This window comes from Rhamphochromis sp. 'chilingali' (genome assembly GCF_963969265.1).
Source record: "Rhamphochromis sp. 'chilingali' genome assembly, chromosome: 4".
Taxonomy (NCBI): Eukaryota; Metazoa; Chordata; class Actinopteri; order Cichliformes; family Cichlidae; genus Rhamphochromis; species Rhamphochromis sp. 'chilingali'.
The window spans coordinates 39,864,733-39,880,737 of NC_137948.1; positions in this window are offsets into that span (position 1 = coordinate 39,864,733).

Consider the following 16,005-nt stretch of genomic DNA (forward strand, 5'->3'; position numbering starts at 1 on the left):
TTGCACTGAGGTCTGTTCATTGCAAATATCTTTGACCTGTTTTTATGTCTTATAATGTTTATATTTGTATTTATGTCTTATATTGCTTGTAAGTAACGTTCTTGCACTGAGGTCTGTTTGTTGCAAATATCTTTGACCTGTTTTTATGTCTTATAATGTTTATATTTGTATTTATGTCTTATATTGCTGGTAAGTAACTTTCTTGCACTGAGGTCTGTTTATTGCAAATATCTTTGACTTGTTTTTATGTCCTGTATTGCTGGTAAGTAACGTTCTTGCACTGAGGTCTGTTCATTGCAAATATCTTTGACGTGTTTTCATGTCTTGTAATGTTTATATGTGTATGTATGTCTTGTGTTGCTGGTAAGTAACTTTCTTGCACTGAGGTCTGTTCATTGCAAATATCTTTGACTTGTTTTTATGTCTTGTAATGTTTATGGGTGTGTATATGTCTTGTATTGCTGGTAAGTAACTTTCTTGCACTGAGGTCTGTTTATTGCAAATATCTTTGACTTGTTTTTATGTCTTGTAATGTTTATGGGTGTGTATATGTCTTGTATTGCTGGTAAGTAAGTTTCTTGCACTGAGGTCTGTTCATTGCAAATTTCTTTGACCTGTTTTTATGTCTTATAATGTTTATATTTGTATTTATGTCTTATAATGTTTATGTGTGTATTTATGTCTTATATTGCTGGTAAGTAACGTTCTTGAACTGAGGTCTGTTTGTGTCAAATATCTTTGACTTGTTTTTATGTCTTGTAATGTTTATGGGTGTGTATATGTCTTGTATTGCTGGTAAGTAACTTTCTTGCACTGAGGTCTGTTCATTGCAAATTTCTTTGACCTGTATTTATGTCTTATATTGCTGGTAAGTAACTTTCTTGCACTGAGGTCTGTTCATTGCAAATTTCTTTGACCTGTTTTTATGTCTTATAATGTTTATATTTGTATTTATGTCTTATATTGCTTGTAAGTAACGTTCTTGCACTGAGGTCTGTTTGTTGCAAATATCTTTGACTTGTTTTTATGTCTTGTAATGTTTATGTGTGTATTTATGTCTTGTATTGCTTGTAAGTAACGTTCTTGCACTGAGGTCTGTTTGTTGCAAATTTCTTTGACTTGTTTTTATGTCTTGTAATGTTTATGTGTGTATTTATGTCTTGTATTGCTTGTAAGTAACGTTCTTTTACTGAGGTCTGTTTGTTGCAAATATCTTTGACTTGTTTTTATGTCTTGTAATGTTTATATTTGTATTCATGTCTTATATTGCTGGTATGTAACGTTCTTGAACTGAGGTCTGTTCATTGCAAATATCTTTGACCTGTTTTTATGTCTTATAATATTTATATTTGTATTTATGTCTTATATTGCTGGTAAGTAACTTTCTTGCACTGAGGTCTGTTTATTGCAAATATCTTTGACCTGTTTTCATGTCTTATAATGTTTATATTTGTATTTATGTCTTATATTGCTTGTAAGTAACGTTCTTGCACTGAGGTCTGTTTGTTGCAAATATCTTTGACCTGTTTTTATGTCTTATAATGTTTATATGTGTATTTATGTCTTATATTGCTGGTAAGTAACTTTCTTGCACTGAGGTCTGTTTATTGCAAATATCTTTGACCTGTTTTTATGTCTTATAATGTTTATATTTGTATTTATGTCTTATATTGCTGGTAAGTAACTTTCTTACACTGAGGTCTGTTTATTGCAAATATCTTTGACCTGTTTTCATGTCTTATAATGTTTATATTTGTATTTATGTCTTATATTGCTGGTAAGTAACGTTCTTGCACTGAGGTCTGTTTATTGCAAATATCTTTGACTTGTTTTTATGTCTTGTAATGTTTATGTGTGTATTTATGTCTTGTATTGCTGGTAAGTAACTGTCATGCACTGAGGTCTGTTTGTTGCAAATTTCTTTGACTTGTTTTTATGTCTTGTAATGTTTATGTGTGTATTTATGTCTTGTATTGCTGGTAAGTAACGTTCTTGCACTGAGGTCTGTTTGTTGCAAATATCTTTGACTTGTTTTTATGTCTTGTAATGTTTATGTGTGTATTTATGTCTTGTATTGCTTGTAAGTAATGTTCTTTTACTGAGGTCTGTTTGTTGCAAATATCTTTGACTTGTTTTTATGTCTTGTAATGTTTATATTTGTATTTATGTCTTGTAATGTTTATGTGTGTATTTATGTCTTGTATTGCTGGTAAGTAACGTTCTTGCACTGAGGTCTGTTTATTGCAAATATCTTTGACTTGTTTTTATGTCTTGTAATGTTTATATTTGTATTTATGTCTTGTAATGTTTATGTGTGTATTTATGTCTTGTATTGCTGGTAAGTAAGTTTCTTGCACTGAGGTCTGTTCATTGCAAATATCTTTGACGTGTTTTTATGTCTTATAATGTTTATATGTGTATTTATGTCTTATATTGCTGGTAAGTAACGTTCTTGCACTGAGGTCTGTTTGTCTCAAATATCTTTAACTTTTTTTTATGCCTTATAATGTTTATGTGTGTATTTATGTCTTATAATGTTTATGTGTGTATTTATGTCTTGTAATCTTTATATTTGTATTTATGTCTTGTAATGTTTATGTGTCTATTTATGTCTTGTATTGCTGGTAAGTAACGTTCTTGCACTGAGGTCTGTTTATTGCAAATATCTGACTTGTTTTTATGTCTTGTAATGTTTATATTTGTATTTATGTCTTGTAATGTTTATGTGTGTATTTATGTCTTGTATTGCTGGTAAGTAACTTTCTTGCACTGAGGTCTGTTTATTGCAAATATCTTTGACTTGTTTTTATGTCTTATAATGTTTATGTGTGTATTTATGTCTTATATTGCTGGTAAGTAAGTTTCTTGCACTGAGGTCTGTTCATTGCAAATATCTTTGACGTGTTTTTATGTCTTATAATGTTTATATGTGTATTTATGTCTTATATTGCTGGTAAGTAACGTTCTTGCACTGAGGTCTGTTTGTCTCAAATATCTTTAACTTTTTTTTATGCCTTATAATGTTTATGTGTGTATTTATGTCTTATAATGTTTATGTGTGTATTTATGTCTTATAATCTTTATATTTGTATTTATGTCTTATAATGTTTATTTGTGTATTTATGTCTTATACTGCTGGTAAGTAACTTTCTTGCACTGAGGTCTGTTTATTGCAAATATCTTTGACCTGTTTTCATGTCTTATAATGTTTATATTTGTATTTATGTCTTATATTGCTTGTAAGTAACGTTCTTGCACTGAGGTCTGTTCATTGCAAATATCTTTGACTTGTTTTTATGTCTTATAATGTTTATATGTGTATGTATATCTTGTATTGCTGGTAAGTAACTTTCTTGCACTGAGGTCTGTTCATTGCAAATATCTTTGACCTGTTTTTATGTCTTATAATGTTTATATTTGTATTTATGTCTTATATTGCTGGTAAGTAACTTTCTTGCACTGAGGTCTGTTTATTGCAAATATCTTTGACCTGTTTTTATGTCTTATAATGTTTATATGTGTATTTATGTCTTATATTGCTGGTAAGTAACTTTCTTGCACTGAGGTCTGTTTATTGCAAATATCTTTGACCTGTTTTTATGTCTTATAATGTTTATATTTGTATTTATGTCTTATATTGCTTGTAAGTAACGTTCTTGCACTGAGGTCTGTTTGTTGCAAATATCTTTGACCTGTTTTTATGTCTTATAATGTTTATGCGTGTATTTATGTCTTGTATTGCTGGTAAGTAACTTTCTTGCACTGAGGTCTGTTTGTCTCAAATATATTTGACTTGTTTTTATGTCTTATAATATTTATATTTGTATTTATGTCTTATATTGCTGGTAAGTAACTTTCTTGCACTGAGGTCTGTTTATTGCAAATATCTTTGACCTGTTTTCATGTCTTATAATGTTTATATTTGTATTTATGTCTTATATTGCTTGTAAGTAACGTTCTTGCACTGAGGTCTGTTTGTTGCAAATATCTTTGACCTGTTTTTATGTCTTATAATGTTTATATGTGTATTTATGTCTTATATTGCTGGTAAGTAACTTTCTTGCACTGAGGTCTGTTTATTGCAAATATCTTTGACCTGTTTTTATGTCTTATAATGTTTATATTTGTATTTATGACTTATATTGCTGGTAAGTAACGTTCTTGCACTGAGGTCTGTTTGTTGCAAATATCTTTGACTTGTTTTTATGTCTTGTAATGTTTATGTGTGTATTTATGTCTTGTATTGCTGGTAAGTAACGTTCTTGCACTGAGGTCTGTTTGTTGCAAATATCTTTGACTTGTTTTTATGTCTTGTAATGTTTATGTGTGTATTTATGTCTTGTATTGCTTGTAAGTAACGTTCTTTTACTGAGGTCTGTTTGTTGCAAATATCTTTGACTTGTTTTTATGTCTTGTAATGTTTATATTTGTATTTATGTCTTGTAATGTTTATGTGTGTATTTATGTCTTGTATTGCTGGTAAGTAACGTTCTTGCACTGAGGTCTGTTTATTGCAAATATCTTTGACTTGTTTTTATGTCTTGTAATGTTTATATTTGTATTTATGTCTTGTAATGTTTATGTGTGTATTTATGTCTTGTATTGCTGGTAAGTAAGTTTCTTGCACTGAGGTCTGTTTGTCTCAAATATCTTTAACTTGTTTTTATGTCTTGTAATGTTTATATTTGTATTTATGTCTTGTAATGTTTATGTGTGTATTTATGTCTTATATTGCTGGTAAGTAACTTTCTTGCACTGAGGTCTGTTTATTGCAAATATCTTTGACCTGTTTTCATGTCTTATAATGTTTATATTTGTATTTATGTCTTATATTGCTGGTAAGTAACTTTCTTGCACTGAGGTCTGTTTATTGCAAAATTCTTTGACTTGTTTTTATGTCTTGTAATGTTTATATTTGTATTTATGTCTTGTAATGTTTATGTGTGTATTTATGTCTTGTATTGCTGGTAAGTAACGTTCTTGCACTGAGGTCTGTTTATTGCAAATATCTTTGACTTGTTTTTATGTCTTGTAATGTTTATATTTGTATTTATGTCTTGTAATGTTTATGTGTGTATTTATGTCTTATATTGCTGGTAAGTAACTTTCTTGCACTGAGGTCTGTTTATTGCAAATATCTTTGACCTGTTTTTATGTCTTATAATGTTTATATTTGTATTTATGTCTTATATTGCTGGTAAGTAACGTTCTTGCACTGAGGTCTGTTTATTGCAAATATCTTTGACCTGTTTTTATGTCTTATAATGTTTATATTTGTATTTATGTCTTATATTGCTGGTAAGTAACGTTCTTGCACTGAGGTCTGTTCATTGCAAATATCTTTGACGTGTTTTTATGTCTTATAATGTTTATATTTGTATTTATGTCTTATATTTCTGGTAAGTAACTTTCTTGCACTGAGGTCTGTTTATTGCAAATATCTTTGACCTGTTTTTATGTCTTATAATGTTTATATTTGTATTTATGTCTTATATTTCTGGTAAGTAACTTTCTTGCACTGAGGTCTGTTTATTGCAAATATCTTTGACCTGTTTTTATGTCTTATAATGTTTATATTTGTATTTATGTCTTATATTGCTGGTAAGTAACGTTCTTGCACTGAGGTCTGTTTATTGCAAATATCTTTGACCTGTTTTTATGTCTTATAATGTTTATATTTGTATTTATGTCTTATATTGCTGGTAAGTAACTTTCTTGCACTGAGGTCTGTTTATTGCAAATATCTTTGACCTGTTTTTATGTCTTATAATGTTTATGCGTGTATTTATGTCTTGTATTGCTGGTAAGTAACTTTCTTGCACTGAGGTCTGTTTGTTGCAAATATCTTTGACCTGTTTTTATGTCTTATAATGTTTATATTTGTATTTATGTCTTATATTGCTGGTATGTAACGTTCTTGAACTGAGGTCTGTTCATTGCAAATATCTTTGACCTGTTTTTATGTCTTATAATGTTTATATTTGTATTTATGTCTTATATTGCTGGTAAGTAACTTTCTTGCACTGAGGTCTGTTTATTGCAAATATCTTTGACCTGTTTTTATGTCTTATAATGTTTATGCGTGTATTTATGTCTTGTATTGCTGGTAAGTAACTTTCTTGCACTGAGGTCTGTTTGTTGCAAATATCTTTGACCTGTTTTTATGTCTTATAATGTTTATATTTGTATTTATGTCTTATATTGCTGGTATGTAACGTTCTTGAACTGAGGTCTATTCATTGCAAATATCTTTGACCTGTTTTTATGTCTTATAATGTTTATATTTGTATTTATGTCTTATATTGCTTGTAAGTAACGTTCTTGCACTGAGGTCTGTTTGTTGCAAATATCTTTGACTTGTTTTTATGTCTTGTAATGTTTATGGGTGTGTATATGTCTTGTATTGCTGGTAAGTAAGTTTCTTGCACTGAGGTCTGTTCATTGCAAATTTCTTTGACCTGTTTTTATGTCTTATAATGTTTATATTTGTATTTATGTCTTATAATGTTTATGTGTGTATTTATGTCTTATATTGCTGGTAAGTAACGTTCTTGCACTGAGGTCTGTTTGTGTCAAATATCTTTGACTTGTTTTTATGTCTTGTAATGTTTATATTTGTATTTATGTCTTGTATTGCTGGTAAGTAACTTTCTTGCACTGAGGTCTGTTCATTGCAAATTTCTTTGACCTGTATTTATGTCTTATATTGCTGGTAAGTAACTTTCTTGCACTGAGGTCTGTTCATTGCAAATATCTTTGACTTGTTTTTATGTCTTGTAATGTTTATGTGTGTTTTTATGTCTTGTAATGTTTATGTGTGTATTTATGTCTTGTATTGCTTGTAAGTAACGTTCTTGCACTGAGGTCTGTTTGTTGCAAATATCTTTGACTTGTTTTTATGTCTTGTATTGTTTATGTGTGTTTTTATGTCTTGTAATGTTTATGTGTGTTTTTATGTCTTGTAATGTTTATGTGTGTATTTATGTCTTATAATGTTTATGTGTCTTGTATGTCTTGTAATGCTTGTAAGGCTACGATCACACTGCAGGCGAAAGTGCATCAAATCCGAATTTTTTGACCCTATGCGACCCATATCCGATCATGGTGTGACAGTGTGAACGGCACAAATCCAATATTTTCAAATCCGATCTGGGTCACTTTCGTATGTGGTACTGAATCCGATACATATCCGATGTCTCAGAAAGCGACTGCTGTGTGATCGGTCAAGTCGCATTAAATCCGTCTTTTACGTCACTGACACAAGACAGACGCCAATTATCAGCACCAGAGAAGACATCGCGAACGCTTCCTGGCCATCCGGTGAAACTGCTGGGAAGACAACGTTGGAGAAATGTGAACATTTTATTTGTACTGCATAACCTGCAGGTTCTGACAGAAATCTGCAACTATCCTTTGAAGCACCGCTCCTCTAAAACAGCAATAAGGATAATTATTAGGTTATTTACATTATTATGTAAATAACAAAATAACTTAAAGCAAAAATCAGGAAACATGAAGTCCGAAGTCTTTATATTAAGGCCATCAGTCAAACATTGTTTGTTCTGGGTCTAAACAGAGAGCGTTGTGTGTGACATCTTCTTTTGCGCATGCGGGCTGCTTTGAGCGTTCACACTAGAGCGCGTTTGCTGTCGCATTTTATTTGTAGTGTGAACGATCAGACAAAAAAATCGGATTTGATCAAAAAATCGGAATTGAGCATCAAGACCTGCAGTTTGAACGTAGCCTAAGTAACGTTCTTCCACCGAGGTCTGTTTGTTGCAAATATCTTTGACTTGTTTTTATGTCTTGTAATGTTTATATTTGTATTTATGTCTTGTATTGCTGTTAAGTAACTTTCTTGCACTGAGGTCTGTTTATTGCAAATATCTTTGACTTGTTTTTATGTCTTATAATGTTTATATGTGTATAGTAATGTTTATGTGTGTATATATGTCTTGTATTGCTGGTAAGTAACTTTCTTGCACTTTATTTTGCTGTGGAAAATTTAACAATAACCTGCAACACAACCAGTGAGCTTGATTTGAATTGAGTTTAATAAACACATTCCAATGTTGAGAGAGCATCCCAGTGAAACACCAGGACCGTCTCTGAATTGTGGCCACCGCTCTTACATCTTATATACAGACACACAGACAAAGAACCTTCCACAAACTCACATGTTGGCCCCTCTCACAGGGGGGCTATACCTTCTCCCTCACAGAGAGAATTATGACCTTGTTTTCTGCTTGGCCGTCACGTAAGGATTTACATCCCTGATAAGCAGAAGGAGTCCCACTATCTGTTTAACATCTCCCATTACAATGGCCTCACTGTGTTAACATTCCACATGCATGTAAACTAGTGACAGGAGTGCTCTTACTATAGTAAAGTGAGATAGTGATATTACTATAACTAATGTGATATGATTCAATATGTGATTAATACATGAGAAAAGAAATCTGCCACCACAATTTCAAATATTTGTTCAATCTGTAAAGGTGGTCTCTTGTTTTTACATAAGGTATAGCCTGTGGCTAAGGGATCAGAGGTAAGGTAAAAACACATAACAGATGAAAAGTAAATTGAACAACTCTGTGATCTGTGAATTCATGCTTTTCTCTTTGTCTTTTTGTCTTCGGGTGCTTTACACTTGTCCTCTCCCAGCATTCAGCACTTCAGACACTCAACGTCCAAGACTGAGCTAACACAGAGAGATACTCCACCCAGAAGACAGCCTTACCCCAACCCGATGAGAAGGATGGATGACCAAATGACAAACTGGAGAGTGGTGCTGTGTTCCAGCTATGTAAGTTATCCCCTCACATTGGCTACAAACTGTCTTGAAGACTAAATCCTTCCAATAGCTGGTGTAAATCATCGTCCTACAGTACTGTAGGTTTAAGTTTATTTATAGTTATTGTGTGTATATGTTGGGTTTAAAATTGCATTTTAACAACATGCTGCAGCTGCCAACAATGAAAATGCTGTATTGTGTTAAAATGACGTCTTTCTCGTGTTATTGCTTTGCAGAGCAGCTGAGAGTGGACAGAGCTGCACAGAGGACCAAAGATCCACTCTCAGCACTTCATACCTGACTGGCCACAGCACCACCCCTCCTCACCCTGGGTGAGGAGGGTCCTGACCCCGCCTGCACAGAGGGAGTTGTGAACATGCACTTCTGTGTCGGTGGGTTTAGGATCCTCCTCACACTCACACTGATGAAGACTGTCACTGGAAGATGTCTCCATTGCATCAGCAGGACGTAAGCATTTGTAAAATATTACAGTTTGTGATGTTTTATACATATTTTTATTGCTTCACTTCAAAGTAGGAGATATAAAATAAACCCGTTTTCATAACATTTTCTGTGTATTTAGTTGTTTTCTTAATAAGTTATTTGGAACATCATTGCAACCTGTCAGCTTTTTATTGAGGATTTAGAAAGTTGCTGGTGGCCCGAGTGTGTAGAGTGGGGTGTGGTTTTTGTCACATGGTGAAAGTGACCTCATGGGGAGCAAAGAGAACAACTGAACAATTTGGGGATTCATAGACTTTGGTAATCGCTAAAAGATGAAGAAAAATAGTTTTGTGTGATCAGTTTTAAGTACTGTAGAAAGTGAGCAGCAATTTAATCAAATCCTGGGATGAAATGGGTGTTAGGATGCCTGGGTCGTTGACCCAGGGTATTTGAGTTTATTATATTATTTATACTTTTTAGTCTTTGGTTTCTTTGAGTTCTGTCTTTTGGTTTATGTCTCTGTCTTCTCTAGCTGCTCTGTCTCCCCTGTCACCTGTATCCCCTTGTCTAGTTTGCGTCTCTGTGTATCCTTAGTTCCTATATCCCCGTGTTCAGTCAGTGTTTGTGTCTGCCCTGGTCCCACGTCTCTGTTCCCTCTGTAGTGCCTGCATGTGAGTCTGTGTTATGTGTTTCCTGTTTTACTTTGAAGGTCTCTGTCTTTTCTCAGTGTGTTCAGTTTACGCTTCCTTTTGTCTCGTCAGTTCTGATTTGCCCCAGCTGTGTTTCCCTCCTGTTATTCATTCCCTGATTGCTCCTTCTGTGTATTTAAGCCCTGTGTTTCTCTGTGTCCGTGTCGCGATCTACCGTTTATTTTGCTGTGTGTTTTGTCAATCCGCTGGTGTAAGTTTATTTTTTGACCTTTTTTCCCAGTTATGTTATGTTTGAGTTCAGCATTAAAGCTGTTTTGGTTTAAGTTCTGTCTCCGGAGTCTGCACCTTGGGTCCTATTCCTGTCTGCACACAGCCACACCTAACAATGGGACAAAAGGGTAATGTGACAGCCACATTAGTTCCCTTCCCTTGTTTAACAATGTGTAAGCAGACTGCTTTAACCTGCAATTTACTGCATGTTGTTAGGCTGCATGGTACAACCACAGTCTGTGGTGGTCTGTAAGTGAATAAAATACTGAAAAAAACATCTAGACACTAAATACAGTCACTGTCCACTTCATTAGTTACACCTGCCAGTACTGTTTCACCTTCAGAACCGCCTTAATTCTTTGTGGCACAGATTCAACAAAGACCTGGAAACATTCCTCACAGATTTAGTTTCATATTGACATGATAGCATAATCTGCTGGACTGACATCCATTATAAGATGAGTATACTGTGGTCATAAAACGATGGACATGGGTCATTGTCACGACCGCGCTGGCAGACGTGTGGAATTGGAGAAAGGACCCAAAATGCGGCAGCTCTGGTGCAGATGAGTATTTATTTAACAAAAGAAAATACAAACAGCAAAGGTGTGGGTGAAGGTGAAACAGGAAAACCTAAACTGGGTAAAACTAACAAAACAAACCAGAAACGAGGATGCAGGGAGGTCCGGAGAAATACATACGGGGAGACCAAGGGGAAACAACACAGACGAACCAGCAATTACTAAGACAGAAAATACAACTTAAATACACTCAGAGAACACAGGGAGATTACACACAGGTGGGAAACACAGCTGGGAGTGATTAACATGACGAGACTAGGGAGGCAACTGAAAACACTCACATAAGACGCAGACCTTCACAATAAAACAGGAACTTACACATGAAAGGACACAAACTAAGAATTGCGGACTAGATACAGGAACACACGGGGGGAACAGGGTAAACACTAATCAGAGGAAGAGCAGAACCAAAATCGTGAAGAGAAAAACACAAAACGCTGGGTCAAAAGGACCCAGGATCATGACAGTCATGGGCCTTTGAAATCATCAACTTGCCTCAAAGCAGAGGCTATAAGGGCTGCGCTTTGTACAATGGCGGCTGCTCTTAAGGCTCAGGAGGAGCAAATTAGGCAAAAAAGGAAACTGAATCAAATTGCTGCCCAAACTGCAAGAGTGACTGTGCTCCATTACAAGCATTTATGTACAGAGTTTATGAATTCATTCATCACGAAATGCAAAATACAAACCTCTTCCTAGCTTCAATACCACTGAGTTTGTTCCATAAAGCTCAAGGCAACAGTTTAATTGTCCACCTATAAGAGGAAACAACGCTGCTGTTCCAGGGGAAACACATCACAAAGAAATTGGCGTAAAAGAAGTTGGACCAAAAACTCATGATCATTAAGTATTCTTCTGTCACGGCTGCCGAAGCGAGCCATGTGGTGTTGGAGGGAGGTAGGACCCAGAATACAAGCAGTGGATGAGAATACTAGTGAAGCTTATTTACAAAGAGGGGTGGTGGCAAAACAGGCAAAGAGGGAGGACAATAAACTAAAGAAACCTAAACTGGGAAAACTAAATGACAAATCTGGGATGATACCAAAAGAGATGAGCGGCAGAGAGCCGCAGACGAGTTACGCTTAAGCTGCAAAGGCTAACCTTTTGGACGGACAGTACAACTGGATATCCAACACACACACACACACACACACACACACACACACACACACACATATATATATATATATATATATATATATAGATATATATATAGATATATATATATATAAAAACACCCAGCACGCCCCTGCGGGCGGTTTATCCTTCAAGCTCGGGTCCTCTACCAGAGGCCTGGGAGCTTGAGGGTCCTGCGCAGTATCTTAGCTGTTCCCAGGACTGCGCTCTTCTGGACAGAGATCTCCGATGTTATTCCCGGGATCTGCTGGAGCCACTCGCCTAGCTTGGGAGTCACCGCACCTAGTGCTCCAATTACCACGGGGACCACCGTTACCTTCACCCTCCACATCTTCTCGAGCTCTTCTCTGAGCCCTTGGTATTTCTCCAGCTTCTCGTGTTCCTTCTTCCTGATATTGCTGTCATTCGGAACCGCTACATCGATCACTATGGCCGTCTTCTTCTGTTTGTCTACCACCACTATGTCCGGTTGGTTAGCCACCACCATTTTGTCCGTCTGTATCTGGAAGTCCCACAGGATCTTAGCTCGGTCATTCTCCACCACCCTTGGGGGCATCTCCCATTTTGACCTCGGGACTTCCAGGTTATACTCGGCACAGATGTTCCTGTACACTATGCCGGCCACTTGGTTATGGCGTTCCATGTATGCCCTGCCTGCCAGCATCTTGCACCCTGCTGTTATGTGCTGGATTGTCTCTGGGGCATCTTTACACAGCCTGCACCTGGGGTCTTGCCTGGTGTGATAGACCCCAGCCTCTATGGATCTTGTACTCAGAGCTTGTTCTTGTGCTGCCATGATTAGTGCCTCTGTGCTGTCTTTCAGTCCAGCTTTGTCCAGCCACTGGTAGGATTTCTGGATATCAGCCACCTCCTCTATCTGCCGGTGGTACATACCGTGCAGGGGCCTGTCCTTCCATGATGGTTCCTTGTCTCCCTCCTCTTTCTTGGGTTTCTGCTGCCTGAGGTATTCACTGAGCACTCGGTCAGTTGGGGCCATCTTCCCAATGTGTTCTTGGATGTTCGTTGTCTCATCCTGGACTGTGGTGCTGACACTCACCAGTCCCCGGCCCCCTTCCTTCCGCTTAGCTTGGGGTGGACTTGGGGTGAAACCCTCCATGCATGGTAAGGAGCTTTCTTGTCTTTATGTCAGTGGCTTCTATCTCCTCCTTTGGCCAACTTAATATACCATCTGGATACCTGATCACGGTCAGGGCGTAGGTGTTGATAGCCTGGATCTTGTTCTTACCGTTCAGCTGACTCCTCAGGACTTGCCTGACCCTCTGCAGGTATTTGGTGGTTGCAGCTTTCCTAGCGGCCTCTTCATGGTTCCCATTCGCCTGCGGGATCTCCAGGTACTTGTAACTGTCCTCTACGTCTGCAATGTTGCCTTCTGGTAGTTTGATCCCCTCCGTTCTGACTACCTTCCCTCTCTTTGTTACCATCCGACTACACTTCTGAAGCCCGAACGACATTCCAATGTCATTGCTGTATAGCCTGGTGGTGTGGATCAGTGAATCGATGTCTCGTTCACTCTTGGCATACAGCTTGATGTCATCCATGTACAGGAGGTGGCTGACAACTGCTCCATTCCGTAGTCGGTATCCGTAGCCAGTCTTGTTAATGATCTCACTGAGGGGGTTCAGGCCTATGCAGAACAGCAGTGGGGACAGAGCATCTCCTTGGTAGATCCCGCACTTGATGGTGACTTGTGCTATGGGCTTGGAGTTGGTCTCTAGTGTTGTACGCCACATCCCCATTGAGTTCCTGATGAAGGCTCTCAGGGTCCTGTTGATCTTATATAGTTCTAGGCATTCCAGTATCCAGCTGTGGGGCATTGCGTCATTGGCCTTCTTGTAATCAATCCAGGCAGTGCACAGGTTGGTCAGCCTGGTCTTGCAGTCTCGGCTGACTGTTCTGTCTACCAGTAGCTGGTGTTTGGAGGTATATTGATATAAGGCCCTGCTGATGAGGCATCACCTGGTGTGGATGTTGAACATCTTTTCTCGTGTAGCAAAAGGATTCATGGGCCAGACTTTCCCTTTTGTGTAAACCAGGAGGAACCCAAGCCTGATTTTCGGCTAAGCAAGGAGTCTCTGGCAGTGTTGCTAAATCTCCTGAACCAGGATCAGCGGCATGGTTGGGGTGCCACAATTGAGACCCTGGTGTGTGGTTTGGTAAGTGGAGCATCCTACAGGGTGGTCTCAGGAGTGTTTGGGAAGCCTTGTTCTACAGCCCACTGTACAGACACTCAGTCTACCCTCCTCCAGGGCATTTGATTCTCGCAGATGGATGGTACCCATGCCTCCAACGTCCACTCCCCAGGGCTTTAACAGCCATCATTCTAGAGCACGCTCCATTATAGAGCGTGCCCTAGAATGTGTCCGATTCCAGCGTCTCATTCCAAAAGAGCCTGATGATGTTGAAGGGCCACAGAACATGTCTGTGACCATGCTGGAGATCAGCACTGGGGTCGAGGCTGAGGAAGTCAATTGAACTGAATTCCGCGGGGCATGTTTCTCCACAGAATCTCTCTTCCAAAATACTGACCGGCTCACTAATTTTCACAGAAATATGCACTGGTGAAGACAAAGGTAAGTTTTCTCAAAGGAGCAGGCAGAGCAATCACACGAGTGAAGGAGCTGGGGCTTCACTAACTGTCAGTTGTTCAACACTCCAGCAAAGACTGAAGATTACTGACAACTGCTCGTAGACCAAGGGCAGGAATCTGGCATGAGTCCTGGCCATGCGCTAAAAAACAAAACAAAAACCCCACACACAAACACACAGAGTAAAGATAGAGTGCTTAAGGAAGAGAGAGAAAGAGAAAAAGTGGTAAGCCATCCCAGAGAGGACTCATGGACCATGGCCCTAGCCCTCCCTTAATAAGTGTTTCCTACGACCCACTAACCCATAGGTGTCAAACTCTGGCCCGCGGGCCCAATTTGGCCCGCAGCCTAATTACATTTGGCCCGCGAAGCCATACCAAATTCCTATTAGAGCTGGACGACTGGTATTATACAGCTAATATATATATTGTTTAGTATTAAGCTTTGCTTGTTCCATATTCAGTTTTCCAGCAAAACTTATTTGAGTCCATAAGAAAAGATTCATTCTTATATCTGGAGGAAGATTTTTTTTTCAATAAATATTAATGTTAGTGTTAGATTTGTATTGTTGATTGTCATTTATGCTTAGAAATATTTACTCACATATGCTTAGAGGTGTATAATCATTTGTAGATTGAAAGAATGTCTCATCCTAGGAGGTCTGTAACGGCTCTGAGTAGCATGAAGGGGGAGTGCATTCACTCCCTCTACAGAGTGTTCTGGCATAGATCACACACCTCCTAGGAGAGGTCGTATCTTCTCTTGCTGATATATGGTATAGCAAACACACGTATATCTGTTTAAGTATAAGAGCCTTTTGTTCAGATGGACCCGCTCCTGGCACCAGCGTTTGGGGAGTCTCCACAGGGTCACACCTTGACCCCACACACACACACACACACACACACACACACACACACACACACACACACACACACACACACATACACCCACATACACAGGCAAGGTACTCTTTGTGTGTATGTAGACGTCATGTGTTAATGAACCGATGCATATTCATGTAACCTCAATAAAAGAACAGTGGTACGGGAGAACGGACGAGAGCGACTGGGGTCAAGCGAAGGAACGGCGCTTTGTCTGGTCATTTCTCCCGTGCACGAGAAACATGAAGTCTTTGCCTACTTGTGTCTTGCTTTGCAGTATAATTATATTGTCTTCAACGTTCCAGCGGATGGGTTCAAGCTACAAACCTATCAGTTAGCCCGCGACTTTGTTCCAGTTTTGAATTTTGGCCCACTGCGTATTTGAGTTTGACACCCCTGCACTAACCTTTTTAGGATTCCTCCAGTGGAATTCTGTGATCATTACCTTGTCCACAATGTTGAACCGGAGCAGGAGCATTCATCCAGGCCATAACCTTCTCAGTCTACTAATACTGGAAGATCGTCCCGCAATAGCTGGCATGCATAATTCGTATTATGGAGTAGGCCGGCTGGTAGTCAGTGACATGGGCAGGTGGAAGTAGCCTAGAAGATGGGACTTGATGGATTAAACTGGATCGGTTT